The sequence below is a fragment of the Pteropus vampyrus genome, unplaced genomic scaffold, assembly GCF_000151845.1.
Source record: "Pteropus vampyrus isolate Shadow unplaced genomic scaffold, Pvam_2.0 Scaffold94, whole genome shotgun sequence".
NCBI classification, from domain to species: Eukaryota; Metazoa; Chordata; class Mammalia; order Chiroptera; family Pteropodidae; genus Pteropus; species Pteropus vampyrus.
Genome location: NW_011888875.1, coordinates 821034 through 828573, shown reverse-complemented (window position 1 = coordinate 828573; position 7540 = coordinate 821034). Strand labels below are relative to the sequence as shown.

At 40.5% G+C, this 7540-nt stretch overlaps 1 protein-coding gene and 1 long non-coding RNA gene across 2 annotated transcripts in view; both read left to right on the top strand.

Moving 5' to 3' along the window:
- The window catches only part of LOC111742420, a 15628-nt gene extending 10493 nt beyond the window's left edge, over nucleotides 1–5135 (top strand). The window contains exons 2-3 of the long non-coding RNA XR_002781305.1: nucleotides 1665–1824; nucleotides 1942–5135. This is a non-coding gene — a long non-coding RNA (uncharacterized LOC111742420). The remainder of the gene's footprint in view (nucleotides 1–1664; nucleotides 1825–1941) is intronic.
- The window catches only part of FBXL7 (F-box and leucine rich repeat protein 7), a 367867-nt gene that overhangs the window by 10753 nt on the left and 349574 nt on the right, over nucleotides 1–7540 (top strand). The gene's annotated exons all lie outside the window — the stretch shown is intronic.

The window sequence follows — 7540 nt, the reverse complement described above, 5'->3', positions numbered from 1 at the left end:
CTTCACTGCTTTATAGTACTTTATAGTTGACCTAACTATTTTTAATGGTTATTATTGAGTAGACTGCTACCGTATTTTTTATTGAAAATTATATTGTTTGGTAATATTTGTTTCAGTTGATTGGAAATTAAAGTTAATTTTAGTGAATCAGTAATCTAGAGAACATTTTAAATATTTGATCTTTAAATTAATTAATCATTCCTTCTGTTTCTGGATTAAAGGGTCAGGATTTTGAATCCTTTCGAATTAATATATTGACCTACTTTATCACATCTCTATTTTTCTCTTTTTGTTATACAAAATATAAAAGTTATGTATGTTTGGTATGCTTGGAAAGGTTTCTAGTAGATATTCAGTCTCTGGCTTCCCATATTCCTAAAACCAGAAGTGAAATAGTCAATTTGAGAAAGAAAAAAAAACAAGATTGAGTTGGAGGATGTATGGATGTGTGCGTGTATGTGAGACTATATTTAAGTAACTCTTCGGTATAAGTTAAGCAAAGTCCATTATTTCTCACATCTATTTCTTTCTGTAAATGGAGAGAAATACATATTCCATAAGGAATTTAAGAAATACAATGAAAATTAAAGCATCATTTGTTTCTTTAATAATTTTGTATCTGTTAGAGGAACAGCTTCAGACAAGGGGTCGGGCACCTTAAGAATCAAGCAAAAGAAGAAGCCAATAGCCCAACCATCTGAGCTTTCTGAGATGGAACTTGGAGTAGAGGTGACTGCTTTATCAACAGTGGACTTGACTTGAAATGGTTCTGTGACGTGATTTTGCTTGGAATCATATGTTTTAGTTTGTTTATCTGAATGTATGTATGTTCAGGTCAGATGAGTGGATATAATACCTCATTGGTGGGGATTTTACTCTGCGTGACACCAAGCCTTTTGTTGATATTTGTTTTGAAGTGCTAGAGTATTAATTCAGATATATAGGCAACATTCATATGCCCATTTTTTTTTTTTTTAATTTTAAAGATCAACAGCTGCTTCATTGGTTGGAAAGATTTACGTAGCCCCATTTGGACAATGAATATTGAACGTATTGCTATGAAAGTACATTTTAAGGCATGGCGTTTCTGTCCTGAACAGCTTACTTTTCATATCTTGTTCTGCATCCACTTTGCTTAGTTCATTATATTTTAATGATTTTCTCTATTTTCTATCTCTCTTGGAAGATCTCTCCTGTTGATTACCCTGCAAGGTAATTTGTTTTGAGAAACAGTCTTTCCTTGGAGAGTCCTTCTCTACTCCTAAAGCCATGACAACGTGAACCGTGTAATAAAAAGCCAGCTCTTTCCCCCTGGTTGTGCTTCGAATAGTCATTTCTCTGATACGGGCTAATAAGAACAGGAAAAGTATCATTTTTAAATGCTTTGGTTGGGGTTGCTTTACTTCCAATAAGGAAAATTGCCTCACAAGGGGGAGCATGGGTAATAAAGATATAACTAACTGAATAATTGTGTTTGGTCTAATGTCAAAATCCCTAAGCTGCTGCCTGCAAATCTAATTTCATCTTGGGGTTACTGTGTGTCCACTGTCGCGTGCAGATTTGAATTTGCTGCTCCTGCTGATCATCTTCTCACACTTAACGAAGATGAATTACAGATTTTCCTGGGGATTTTTGATATGCGTGGTTTTTTTTTTTTTCCTTAGAGATATTTGTAAGCCTTGTGGTAAATAACGAAGGGCTTTGGACATTGACCAAGAATAAAATATGGAATAGAATCATGGATATCTTTGTGGTGAAAATGACCTCAGATAACCTTACAAAGAACGAGAAGCAAGCGTAAAGAAATGAAACAGCTTTGCCAAGGTAATACAGATAGCAAGGCTTTAGGATACTCACGTTGATTTTCTTATTCTTAGTCTAGCTGTTTATTTTTAATACATCTCTTCTTCACCATGCTCTTCCATTTTTCCTTACCGTCAGAAGAGGCCAGGTGAATCTATTGGCTGTCCTGCTTCTCTGTCCAGTTAGCCCTCAAGGAATGACCTGCTCATACTCCCACCTGCATAGAGACTTGCCCTGATGGATCAAAGCCCAGCGTTTCACCAGAAATTACTCTTACGCAAGGCAAGGGAGCAGCCCCCATCCGATGACTAGAGTTCAGGAGAAGATACAATTTGGGCCCCCCTGAAGAACCATCTTGAGTCCAGAGCTCCCTATGGAATTGGCCGAATCCTGTGTTACAGCTGTATCACAGACCAACTTCTGTCTTTGCCCAGTATGCCTCTCCCTTGCCTTTCATAGATATGGTCCTAAGGGGACTTCCCTATAAACTGCCTGCACTTCACATCATCTCAGAGAATGTTTACTAGGGAACCCAAAATAAGACAATGGAGACGTTGGAACGGAGTGCCATTCTGGCAGTGGTCAAGGGCAGGATGCCACTGCTGGGAACATCGTCTTCCTCAATCTCAGCCACCCTTCAAAGGGAGTCTTCAGCTGAAAGTTAATAGACATGCACTGGTTTCCTGCTTGGGGTCACTGTTTATTCCTGTCATTGTATAGATTAGGAAATCAAGCCCGATACAAAAGAGACTTGACCCATGCTGTTTAGCTAGTCGGCAGAGCAGCAAAAACAAGCTTACAGTTCCCAGCTTCTGCTACTGGGGCTGTTTTTGAAGAGCCATCTTGGAATTTGTTCAGCGTTGTTCAGCTGCTGTAACTCAGAACTGACTGCAGGTGGGTCTAGAGACCATTTATCTGTCTGACCCATTTGTTCAGCTCTGGCACTGAAATCGGACATCGCAGTCATTCCTGCGTGGTCCTCTTGCTGCTTGTCTACTAGTCTTTGAAGGGTGATCTCTGAAGCTCACTGTCGTTGGTAGTAGAATAGCGAAGAAGACGTAGTGAAGTAGAAACAGATGGTCAGTTGCTGTCGCCTAAAATCAGCATTTCGTGTTATTGGCTATTAAGGGAATTGGGAAATTGGCAGTGCTTGTTACACGATAAACCAGTGGCTAGTACAGAGTCGTTAGGTAGATGAAACATGCAGGAGTGTGTTGAAAGAGCCATAAGCAAAATGAAAAATGACTACAAATTAATATGTAGTCTCATGATCATCCTAAATAGTTTATTACTCATTTTATTATGCCCAAATAAGGTTCCACCGAGATTATCAGACTATTGTAAGCCCACAGTCACTGTGGTCCTGAGAAATTTGGAAGTAATTGAAAAACAAATTGTTATTATCACTACTACACGATCCAGATTTTACATAATTTCATTGGCATCATTAACCAGCTACTCTTTTAGGAAACGTTCTTTGACTCCCATTGTCTGTGAATTAAGTCAAAGTCTATTTTATTTGGTCCTCAAAACCTGAGGTACACCGTCGCCAGATCCGCCCTCCAGCTTTCTGTCAGGCCGCTTTCTAGGTACACCCCATACCCTGGCCAAACCGGGGACCTTAGTGTTCCCCAAGTGTACCTTTTGTTTTCCTAGATTTGTGTCTTTTTCCTTGCTTTTTTTTTTTGTTTTTTTTCCTTTACAATATTCTTTCCATGTGTTTACCCATCGAATCTGGCTTATTTCAGTGCTAACTTTTTAAAATGACATTTTCTGTAATTTCTCATATACCTTCATTTATAATGCTTAACCCCTTACTTTGAGGAAATATATCAGGTTTGCTCTTTCTTCCCTGTGAACCTTCGTGGCATATTATTTGTATGGAATTTTTCTGTCCTACTTTTTATTTTACTACTCGTATCTCTCTAATCTGATAAATATTCATAGGTTTTTATGTAGCAGAAGCTGCTGTATAGTGAGGGGTCAAAAATATAAGAAATTGTTCTTGACTTCAGAGGTCTACAGTCTGCTGAATGGAATATAATAAAGTACTAGAGAAGCCGTGCGTAGCAAACTAGAGCATGTGATGGGAGATACCAACCTGGCTATGGTGAGCTTTAGCTGGGGACGTTCTCAAGGGTTTCTTTTCCGAGATGACCTTGAACTGAGTCTGGAAAGACGAGTAAGGGCTTGATGGTTGTGGCTGAGAAGGAGGCAGTCAGAACAATAAAGTCAGACAAGGAGGCAGGAATTAGTGGGTAAGCTGCAAAGAAAGAGGATGATCTGAGTTGAGCCTCACACCTGAAGAGGTAGGCAGCTTCACATGGCCACGAAGGCAGTGGGGAGGCAGGTGGATGGCAGGAGAGAGCCAGCGGCCCGTCTTTGGCAGAGGCTGCCTTAGACGGATATAAGGAGATCCCTGAAGAGGCACATGGGTGACTCTTTCTGCTCCTTGTGCTTACTTCCATGTGACAGGAGTGTCATTAATATCACTCCCGTCCTGGAGTACTTCTCTGGTTGGTAAATTTGGAAGAAATCAAGTCGACATCTCAGTTCCACTGTTTTCCTCTTGGATGAGAGCTGCCCTCTGGGAGAACTCTTCTGCCCACACATAGACCAGCTCTGGTCTCATGCTGCCAACGCTTGGATTCAGTATTAGCCACTCGGATGTAGCCCTAAAACCGCAACTTCTGAACTAGAGTTCTTAGAAATAAAGATGCCATTTTTCTTTCCATCTGCAGCGTCTGTAACAGAATTGTTTCTCAACTTGATTTGAACCTGGGTGGGAGAAGGGGATGCTATTCACTGAGCTCCACTGAGAATCTGCCTACCGGTAGCGTGTGGTGGGAGCAGGGTGAGGGCGTGGTTTTCACCGATGGAAACAAGGTCGAAGGACTTGGCCGAAGGGGATGAGCGAGATGGAAGATTCTAGAAAGACTCTGCCTTCTGGCTTGGGAGGTTAGGGGCCGTATTAACTCACACACCTTAACTTTCTGATGGAGCCACGTTTCCATCGAGTCGCTTCTCAAGGCCAGGACTTTGGTTTGGCTTCTCATCTTTCCTTTAGTCACCACCACCCAGGATCTGAGAGAATTTTTCAGGGACGGCTACACTTGGGCATTTGTTCATCCGCATTGTTCATTCTTTGGCTAATTCATTTAGCCAGCAGAGATATTCATTAATCTTCTATGTGTCAGCACCCTGCTTGGCCTGCCCAAGAGATACCGTGATGAACAAAACGTTAGCTCGTCCTCTAGGAATTCTGAGTCTGGTGAGGAAGCCACCACAGGGGTGGGCGGGGAGAGGGGCAAGGGGTACTGGTTAAGCAGCTTTGGGACCAAACAGCCTGAGTTAAAATGTGGGCCCTATTACTTGCAAGGTGGACCGTCTCAATAGAGGTTCATTTTTAGCTAAGTCAGTATTTACCTCAAATGCTACTTTCGCACGACTTCTAGATTCTCCTGATTTGATCCTGTAGAGTGGTGAACTGGCTATGAATAAATTTTGCCAGAAGCTTAGAAAATTGTTTTTGGAATTCATTTTTAAAACATAAAATCCCTGTCTATAGCGAGAAGTTGTCATACGAGCAGCCTAAGTTATGCTCCGTTTCTCTCTCTTTTGGACAATCCCTTCAGATCAGCACTTGGAGGGAAGTTAGAATGTGGTTTATTTTTTGTGAAGTTTTCATTTTTGAGTTCTGCTCGCATGAAAGATCTGAAAAAGAGTCTGAGCTATGTTTTTATTATGGCAAATATGGACCTTCCTAGGAAGCAGAGAGATGAGGTGTTTGTGTGATTTGCAGACAAACCTGGTGTCATAGGGAGTGACACTCTGATTCGTGGTGTTCCATGCGATTTCATACAACAGCGAACTTTTTTTTAATGGCTCTAAGATTGGTGGAGAAAATTCCTTTGTTTTAAGAGTCCCCGATTTAATGCGAAATACTGTTCATACCCAGAAGTGGCATGTGTGTCTGTGTGCGATGTGTACGTGTATGTGTCCTTTACTGTTCCTGTATCGGTAGTCACAAGATCCAGTTGGATGCTATGTGCCGGATCCTGGCACATTTATTTGCTGTGATTTTAGTTTGTCCCCTGATGTACAACACTACAGAAATTGAAGAAGACAGCTGAATTGGACGGAAGGCGATATCCAATAGTGACAGGGTTTCCAAAAGGGTAATATTTGCTATAGTTAAAATGACCATTGTTCGAGAACAGAAATGCTCCAGTTTTGTCCTATTAGTTTGTATTTTGTTTCTGTAACTGGAAATACGTATAGTATCCTTCTATAAAGAACTTAAGAAATACAATTAAAATGAAATATTATTAATTTCTTGAATACTATGGCATCTGTCCTACAAGAGGATGTGATATATTCTCTTTTATGTCAGAGAACTCTAAGTTTTAAAGCTGGGTGGGACTCGAGAGATGACTTGGTCCTGTGCCCTCCTTTTTGGGAAGCTGAGGTACCGAATGTTACAAAGACTTGTGTAAAAAAGTCCCACACTGTGTGCAGCAGCGAGCATAGTAGCTCAGAGCACAGACCTGCATGCCAGACTTTCGTGGTTTCCACCTGGCTCTGCCAATCGCTAGACGTGTGATCTTGTGCAAGTCACTTAACCTCTCTGTGCCTCAGTTTCTGCCTCTGGAAAACGGAGTCAATAACAGTTTTCCCACGAAGAGTTGTTAGGAGATGGGTCGACTTAGTGGATATGAAATTATAGTGGCCTGTAACAAACACTATGCATCAGTCTTACATAACCTGCATTTCATTAAACCTAATAGATTGATCGATGCTGCTGCTTTCCTGATGTCAGAATGCGCAGCTGGAGGTTTTCACAAAATTATAGTACGATTTGCCACAGCAGTTTTAAGATAATATTGATGGTAATACGATGTCAGTCGGGCGGTGACGGGGGCGGGATGGTGGAGTTTAGACTCAATTAAACAGGATGCTATTATTATTGTTATCATTATTCTTATTTAGCTGACCTAAGACAGAGTTAGATTTAGAAGCTACATCTCCTAGTTCAGTCCTTAGTCCATTATTCTGCTCCTCTGTGGAGGTTATCATTCGACTTAGAACTATTGTGACACTTGCGTTTTATGGTTCCAGGTCCTAAAAGACAACTAAGTGCAATGTGCCTTGTTAGGAAAAGGAACATAAAGAAATGTCCAAATTCCTGTGAAAGAACACGTCTCCTCACTCTGCCTATGCTCACAGGCTAGAGGATGATAGAGCTGCGTATATTTTCTTCCATTTGTTATTGCTTTATTTTTAAAAAAATTAAATGAAATTTATTGGGGTACCATTGGTTAATAAAATTCTATAGGTTTCAAGGGTACAGTTCAGGAATACGTCATATATATATTGCATTGTGTGTTCACCACCAAAGTTGGATAGGTGAAATATTTAAGCCATGATGAATTTCTTTGTACTGAGCAAAGATTCGGATTTTTCTAAAGCTTTTAATAGTAAATAAAAATTACTGTTTTCGTTGTTGTTAAAATTCATCCAACAATGGAGGCTGGAATGTCCACTCGTTACGATTACTAATAAACTCACTCTGGGGCAAAACCATGTCAATTGTATATGTGTCTATGTAAATGTCCCACGAGAGTGCTGAAATGAGGGCTTTTGTGAATATATTTAAAGCTTTGGGCCAGACTTCTCTGTCTGATTGGCTCCTTCATTCCTATGTTATTATTCGTCCCGCTCTAGTTGATCAGTGCTT